A 7,618-nucleotide genomic window follows, 5' to 3' on the forward strand; every position below is an offset into this window, starting at 1 on the left:
CCTGTACGGGTCTCTTTTAGACAACCAACTAATTTCTCCTTAGTTAGTTTTGCTATACATAGATTTTCCTTCTATTTTAAGAGAGAAAAGTTTATTTTGGAAATTCTAGCTTTTAGATTTTAGTGAGAGAAACTCTTAGATTGTAGAGAGAGAAACTTGAGAATTTGATGATTACTACATTTGATTTCTTTCTTCTTTGAATACAAGCACATTTCCTTTGATTTGATCAAAGTTTGTACGAATCATCTTTTTCTTAATTCAATCTTCTACATTTGATTTTGTTAATTTGTTGCATTTTCAAGTTTATTGATTGATTTGATTCTTAATTGTTTGATTGCAATGATGATGATGATTTTGATGATTAGTCTAGCTTTGTTCTTCATATTCACCATGTTTAGTGAGAAGATTCCTTGCTAGGGATACAGTGAAGCATGCATAAATGATAGATAATAGCTATTTGGTGGATTTTGATGGGTTTGATGTTGTGATTAAATTAGTTGATAGAATTGTGCATGTGTTTGATTCGTTAAGGAGTAGCTAACCTTGATTTTCAAGCTAGATTGCATTGTGACTCTCCCATGATTCGAAAATTACATTTATTGATTGAACTTGATTTGTGATGTTCCTAGCTAGTCATCTGTAGAGACCCCGAGTTTGACGCCTAGGATATAACCAATCGAGTCCTCTTGGTTGCAATTGCTATTTTCCCTCACAATGTTTGATTAATCAATCTGATAGGAATGTTGTCCTTCAAACAAGTGTATTATTCCGATAGAGGGTTCGGAGCTATTGAAAAGCTATTTATTCAGTAAGTTCAAGTGATCAAAATGCCTAGGTGGAGGCTGCTTCCGATCAGTAATATTAATGCATAATTAATATTACAGCTTAATCTTGACTGAACCCTTCGGGTCACACCCAAGCAACTAACGATCCGACACGACGAATTAATTCGGAAGGAATTAATGAGTCGCTCGAGTAATTAATATTTAGACGTCGGAAATCGAGCTAGGAGCGTCGAAACCGAGTGTCGCAAGTCGAGTCGAATTAATTAAAGACGAGACGGTAAAATCACTAATTAATCAACAATTTACCAAAATACCCCTAGCATCAGAATGCCCGGAGAAACCGAAGCCTAGGGGCATTTGGTACAGCCAAAGTGGCAAGCATGCGCACCAAGCCGAGCCAAGGCTGGCTGGTGCGTGCTAGCGCACCAAGGCTAGCATGGCACGAACATAGCCGCAGCTGCTATGGAACGCCAGCAAGCTAGCAAGGCACGCACATAGTAGCAGTAGTTATGGCGCGCCAATGTGCTAGCCGTGCTTGTGGGGAAGTGCGGGGCAGCAAGGCAGCAGTGCACAGTAGCTCGCAGCAATGCGTGGCGTGCTGGCGTGCGTGCTGCAGGCCAGTAGGCACAGCTAGTGTGCCCAGCCAAGGGGCCAGACAACCAGCTGGGCAGCCTTGGCACCTAAAGCTGGCAGCACCAGCTCGCGCGAGCGGATTGGGCCATGTGGTGCTAGCTGGTTTTCCTTGAAAGCCTTGGGGATCAAGTTTGGTCGCCCCACTTCCCTTGTGGTCCTTACCTAACCACTCCTCCTAGTTTGCCACTTGTTGATTAATTAGTTGTTGGGTATTTTCTTTTGTTTTTGATTTAAAAATAAAAGGAGAAAATTGATTTTACCAACTCTCCCACATTGATGGGAAAGTCGATTTCTTACTTGAGTTTCCCTATAAATACCCAACTTGGGATATGGGAAAACTCACTTGAGTAAGAGCTCAATTAGGCATCTCCACTTGAGAGAAAACCTATAAGCTCATTAATTACTCGGGTAGTCTTTTTTGTCGGACTTGGCTAACCTCCAAGTAGTAGACCGGTCGGGTCGAATTGTGGGTGGACTTCGTTAGAGGTCCTTGCTATTTGTGAGGCTCGGCTTTTCTCAAGTAAGAGCTCTTTCCTGTTGAGCGAAGCACGCTACAAGGGTAATTTAATCTTTTCTCTATTCTTGTTATTTATGCATTTTGTTTTATTAATTGTGAGTTTGTTCTTGGGCTCGGGTTTTATTTTCATGGTGAGTCGGACTAATCGAAACCCAACAGCGATATCGGAGCCTTGCTCATTTATTTTTATAACAAATAATTTTCAAGGTGTTTTAATGATTTATTTTTCTGGTTTATGTTGCTAATTATATTAGTAGCTCGGTTTTATTAATTTTAAACTCGTTTAAAGCTGATTATTGGCCCTGAACCCAGATTTTCGCCCAAAATTAGTGAATTTTGGTTGGAAACAGCATTCTGGAAATGTTTTTACCCTTGTTTAGGACTGTAAAAAAGGCCAAAATCTTACCAGAAATGTCTTTTTTCGAGGGTTTTTTGTTTTGACGAAATTTTTTTAAATCTTTTAACCTTGAATCTTAATGGCATATTTATGGTGATTATGTATATAGTTCTTTCCTTAATGTTTCTGCATTTTTTGAACTCTTTTAGCATAGTTACTTTGTAGTAATTAGTGCTTGAAAGATTGGTTAAATTTTCACATAATTGCAAATCCATTGCATTAAGTGTGAAAAATTTATTCTCAGTACTAAAGATTCAATCTTTAATTGTTTTAAGTGGTTGGAACTTTGAGTTACTAAATTCCATGAATTTTTGTTGAACTTTTGATTTAATCATATATTAAGTTGATTGAAATCATAAAGTTTGAATCTTTTGATAGAAATTTCATTTATCTTCATATTGGAAGATATAATTTTTCAAGGATTAACAAGTTAAAGTTGGAATCTTTATTTGAATTTTATGTTCATAATTCAAACTCCCCTTTTATTTTGTGAAGTCTCATGATTAATTTAAAATTAATTAAATTTATAGTGAGTATTGCCCTTATTTGTTTTATTGCACCAAGTTGAACCCATTTTATTAAAGAATAGTTCTTGGGAATAATTTTGGTTGTGTGCAGTTTGATGAATTTTATTTAAGTTGGACATGTTATAATTTTTCATTTTTCTCATTAAATTAATTCTAAAATTAATGTGGAATTAATTAATTAAAGTCACGCAAAATTCAGATTTAATCCCGAAAGTGTGGCACGCAAACCAAGGCACACTACCTTCGGCTAGCCGGGCTGCTAAGCAGCCCACATGTGGCTGCCAAGGGCTGGTGCGCTTGGTGCGCGCCACAAGGCGTGGCTGCTGCCTGCTGACCAGCAACATGGCGCACCATGGCCAGCCAGCAAGCCGCAGCGAAGCACAGCTTCTGCTGCTAGCACAGCGCGCTGCTGTGCGCTCATGGGTGCGAGGCGTGGCTGGGGTGCGTGCTACTGTGGGTAGTGAGCATGTGTGTGTGCTTGGTGCTGTTGCGGGGAGTGCGTGTGGGGTGTGCTACGTGCTTACGGCACGATGCGCACAACCCCACACTTGGCACTTTAGCCCCGGGTTTTAAGGCAATGCTAATTTTTGGTTTACCAGCTTAATAAATTGGATTAATTAAGATGGATGCGGAATTTAGTGGGAGCTTCAATTTTAATTGCGCTGAATTACATAATCGGTTAAACAACTTTGACTAGTTTTAATTAGGCGTGTTAATCGGATTAACAACCTAAATTAGTTACTAGTTTTTGCGTGTTTGTGCATTGTTACTTGTTTATCGTTGTAAAATGCATGGGCCATTCACAAATAGTGAATGGATGAATGGAATGTATATTCTCCCACGGGTTTTATAAAAATGGCAACTAGTAGGGCCCGATTAGGATAGAAAATACGGACTGCGTTCCGTCTCGTATTTTTGTAAATCTAAATACGGTCTGCGAACCGTTGAGTATTTTTGTACCTTAATATTTAGATTAGTCCTAATCGTAGATACTAGTATTTGCATTATTTTGGTTATGTTTTGAAGACGGAGGTTCTTGGAAGACGAAGCCATGAAGTTGCAAAAGACGACCCTTGAAGACTTGAAGACTCAAGGGGTCATGCTAGTTGCCAAATGCATCATTTATTTATGTTTTCGATATATATTTATGATTATATATGAATTATATGTTAGATGCATGTTTTAGGATTTCGAATGTTACGATGATTAATTAAGTTCACTTAAATCAACCAACATAGAAACCCTAGGTCCCTATAATATTGAGTAAAATTGCCATTCCAAAACATCACTTATCGACCTATTGAGAGTAGTGATGGGCTATGCCAAAGCGAGGCAGAACTATTACTCCCTAAGATACATAAGGCATACCGGGTATACAAGTTGGTTTTGGTTATACTCAACGATATGAGTGATGGAGTCCTAACATGTCGTGGCAAAGTGGATAAGTTGTTAGGAGAGCGTTAGATGCGACGATTTATCAAACCAAGAGTGACTTGGAGTCATTAGCAAAGAGTTGCTTACCTTAGAATATTGAGTGTTAAGACAAGCCAAAGCATGCTTAACTACTCATTGTTTCTTTGGATCTTGGAATCGACTTATTCTCACCCAATGGGGTCAATTTAATGTGTGAATAAGACGTTTAAATAAGTTTGATTAATATGCATGATTTTAATCTTATTTAAGTATAATGAATGGTTTTTCATTTCAAATTCTTTCAATTGTAGAATCATGTCTTCAACTAACAACGACAACAACCTAATGTGCCCGGAACTTCCCGAAAAGTTACCATTTTGCTTGAACTTGGTGAACTTTAAGGAGTGGGAAGAAGAACTCCAAAAGACCTTCTGAAATTGCTGCCTAGAGCACATTCTTGACATACCCATCCCGAGTTTCTACTTAAAAGGGGTTATGAGCGATGAGGCTCATGAGGAGTGGAGTTATGATTACAAAAGATTCTCACGACTTATGGCAAAAACTCCATCCCGGAACAATGGAAGGGGAAGTTATCCAACTATTTTCCAGACATGCTCCTCAAAGCTCTAAAGGATATAGTCAATTTGAGGGTCACCAAGAACATCAATGGAAACTATGATGGTCTCGTGGAGGAAGTGACTAGGTCACTCTCCAACATGAAGATCAAGCCACCACAAGAGGGGTGCCTAGCCAAGGAGAGGCAAGAGGTATGGAGACAAGTCTACAATGCTAGACTAAGACCCGGAATGTCACTTCAAGCCCACGTGCTTTGAATGACAAGGCTATTCACTCACTTGGCGCTCATTGGCAAGCCAGTGGAGGATGAGCAAGCTTCTCTCATGCTATTGAGCTCTCTCCACTCGGGCTATATTGCATTGAAGATGCGGCTAACTGTCAATCGTGACAAACTCACTTTGATGGAGGTTGTCAATGAGCTTCAAATGGCCGACCCTTGCGGAAGTGATAGACTTAAGCTTGCTCTAAAGGCAAAGAAGGAGTTCAAGAACAAGGCAAGGATACGATGCTTCTACTGTAGTAGGTGGGGCCACTACAAGAGAGAATGCAGCATGTACCTGGAAGATGAGGCAAAGAGAAGAGAAATCTCCCCCTCAAATATCTTCTTTATAAACTACACTTGAATACAAGCAATTCATAAGGTATTAGATACCATTAATGACTCACTATATGCTCCTATTTCAGGAACCAAGTGAGAAGGACTTACCAAGTGGATGTGGATGTACGAGCGGAAGAAGAAGTTAATCTTTCCGGAAGGCTTGTAATCACATAGTTTGTCTTGACATATAACTTGTTTAAGTTTTTGTTATTAACCATACATTGATCTTTTGAGGTTGGACGTCATGGTTTTGTTTTGATCACGAGACTATTGTTGTAAAATTCTTGATGTTTATGATATGACATGTTTATCTAAAATGTGTGCTTTCATTAGACAAACAAGTTTATAATGTAAATAATACCGCCAAGAAAGCTAAGACCATGGAGTCAAATCAAACGTACTTGTGGCATTGTCGTCTTGGCCACATTAACATCAAACGCATCAAGAAACTAGTACAAGAAGGTGTTCTTGACTCATTTGATTTACAATCGTTTGAGAATTGCGAAGGATGTTTATTAGGCAAGATGATTAAGCAGCAATTCTCCAAATTAGGAGAAAGGGCAGGTGACTTGTTGGGCTTAATACACACCGATGTATGTAGACCAATGAGCTCCACCACAAGAAACGGCCGTCGATATTTTATCACCTTCACAGACGACTATAGTAGATATGGCTATGTCTACCTCATGTCGCATAAATCTGAATCGTTTGAAAAGTTCAAAGAATTTCAGAGTGAAGTTGAAAATAAGCTTGGCAAGAAAATCAAAGCCCTTCGATCGGATCGAGGTGGTGAATACTTAAGGTAATAATTCGATGACCATCTGAAAGAAAAGGGTATACTTTGAAAATTGACACCTCCAGGAACTCCACAATGGAACGGAGTATCCGAAAGGAGAAATCGAACCTTGTTAGACATGGTACGATCAACAATGGGTTTTAGTGATCTTCCTATCTCTTTCTAGGGACACACACTTCTAACTGTGGCACTAACACTGAACTGTGCTTCATCAAAAGCTGTAGAAAGACTCCATACGAGCTATGGATGAAGAAACCTCCTAGGTTGTCTTTTTAAAGATATGGGGAAGCGAAGCATATGTCAAGAAATTAATTTCTAACAAGGTTTTCTTTATGGGCTACCCAAAAGAAACCAAAGGGTATTACTTCTACAATAAATCCGAGAACAAAGTGTTTGTTGCTCGTGATGGTGCCTTTTTGGAGAAGGAACACCTTTCTAAAATGACAAGTGGGAAGAAAATCAAACTCGATGAAGTTCGAGAGGACGAGCAACAAAATTAGATTAACAGTCAAAGTGCTCAAACAGCATCTGTTGACGCTGGTTAAAATGTGCAAAGTTAAACCGACAATGCAAATGCTCAGTCCATTACCCTGCGTAGGTCGTAGAGGCCGAGGTCTCAACCTGATAGGTATCTTGGTATTGTATTAACCGAGAATCAGGACATCCTGGTGATGGATGGAGACAAACTGGCAACCTACAAGCAAGCTATGGCGAGCACCGACTTTGCTAAATGGCAAGAGGCCATGAGATCTGAAATGGATTCCATGTTTGAAAATCAAGTCGGTTGACTTACCCCAGGGTTACACACCTATCGGATGTAAGTGGATTTTCAAATTAAAAACCGACAAAGATGGAAATGTATTCATTTACAAAGCTAGACTGGTAGCAAAAGGTTACAGGCAAATTCATGGTATTTATTACGATGAAACCTTTTCTCCAGACACAATGCTTAAATCCGTTCGGATCCTCCTAGCAATTGCTGCATATTACAACTATGAAATATGGCAGATGGACGTCAAAACCGCCTTCCTCAATGGAATTTTAGAAAAGACTGTGTATATGACACAGCCTGAAGGTTTTGTCGACCAAAGGAATGCTGGGAAGGTGTGTGAGCTTAAAAAGTCCATCTATGGGGTAAAGCAAACTAGAAGAAGTTAGAATCTGCGATTCGATGAAGCCATCAACAAGTTTGGTTTTATCAAGAATCCAGAAGAATCTTGTGTTTACAAGGTCAGTGGGAGTGACATTGCGTTCCTAGTCTTGTATGTCGATGACATATTGCTTATTGAAAATAGCATTCTAATGTTAGAGTCTGTAAAGGCCTGGCTTAGAAAAAAAATTTTAATGAAAGACTTGGGAGAGGCTTAGTACATATT

This window comes from Chenopodium album, chromosome 17, assembly GCF_948465745.1.
Source record: "Chenopodium album chromosome 17, dcCheAlbu1.1, whole genome shotgun sequence".
Lineage (NCBI taxonomy): Eukaryota > Viridiplantae > Streptophyta > Magnoliopsida > Caryophyllales > Amaranthaceae > Chenopodium > Chenopodium album.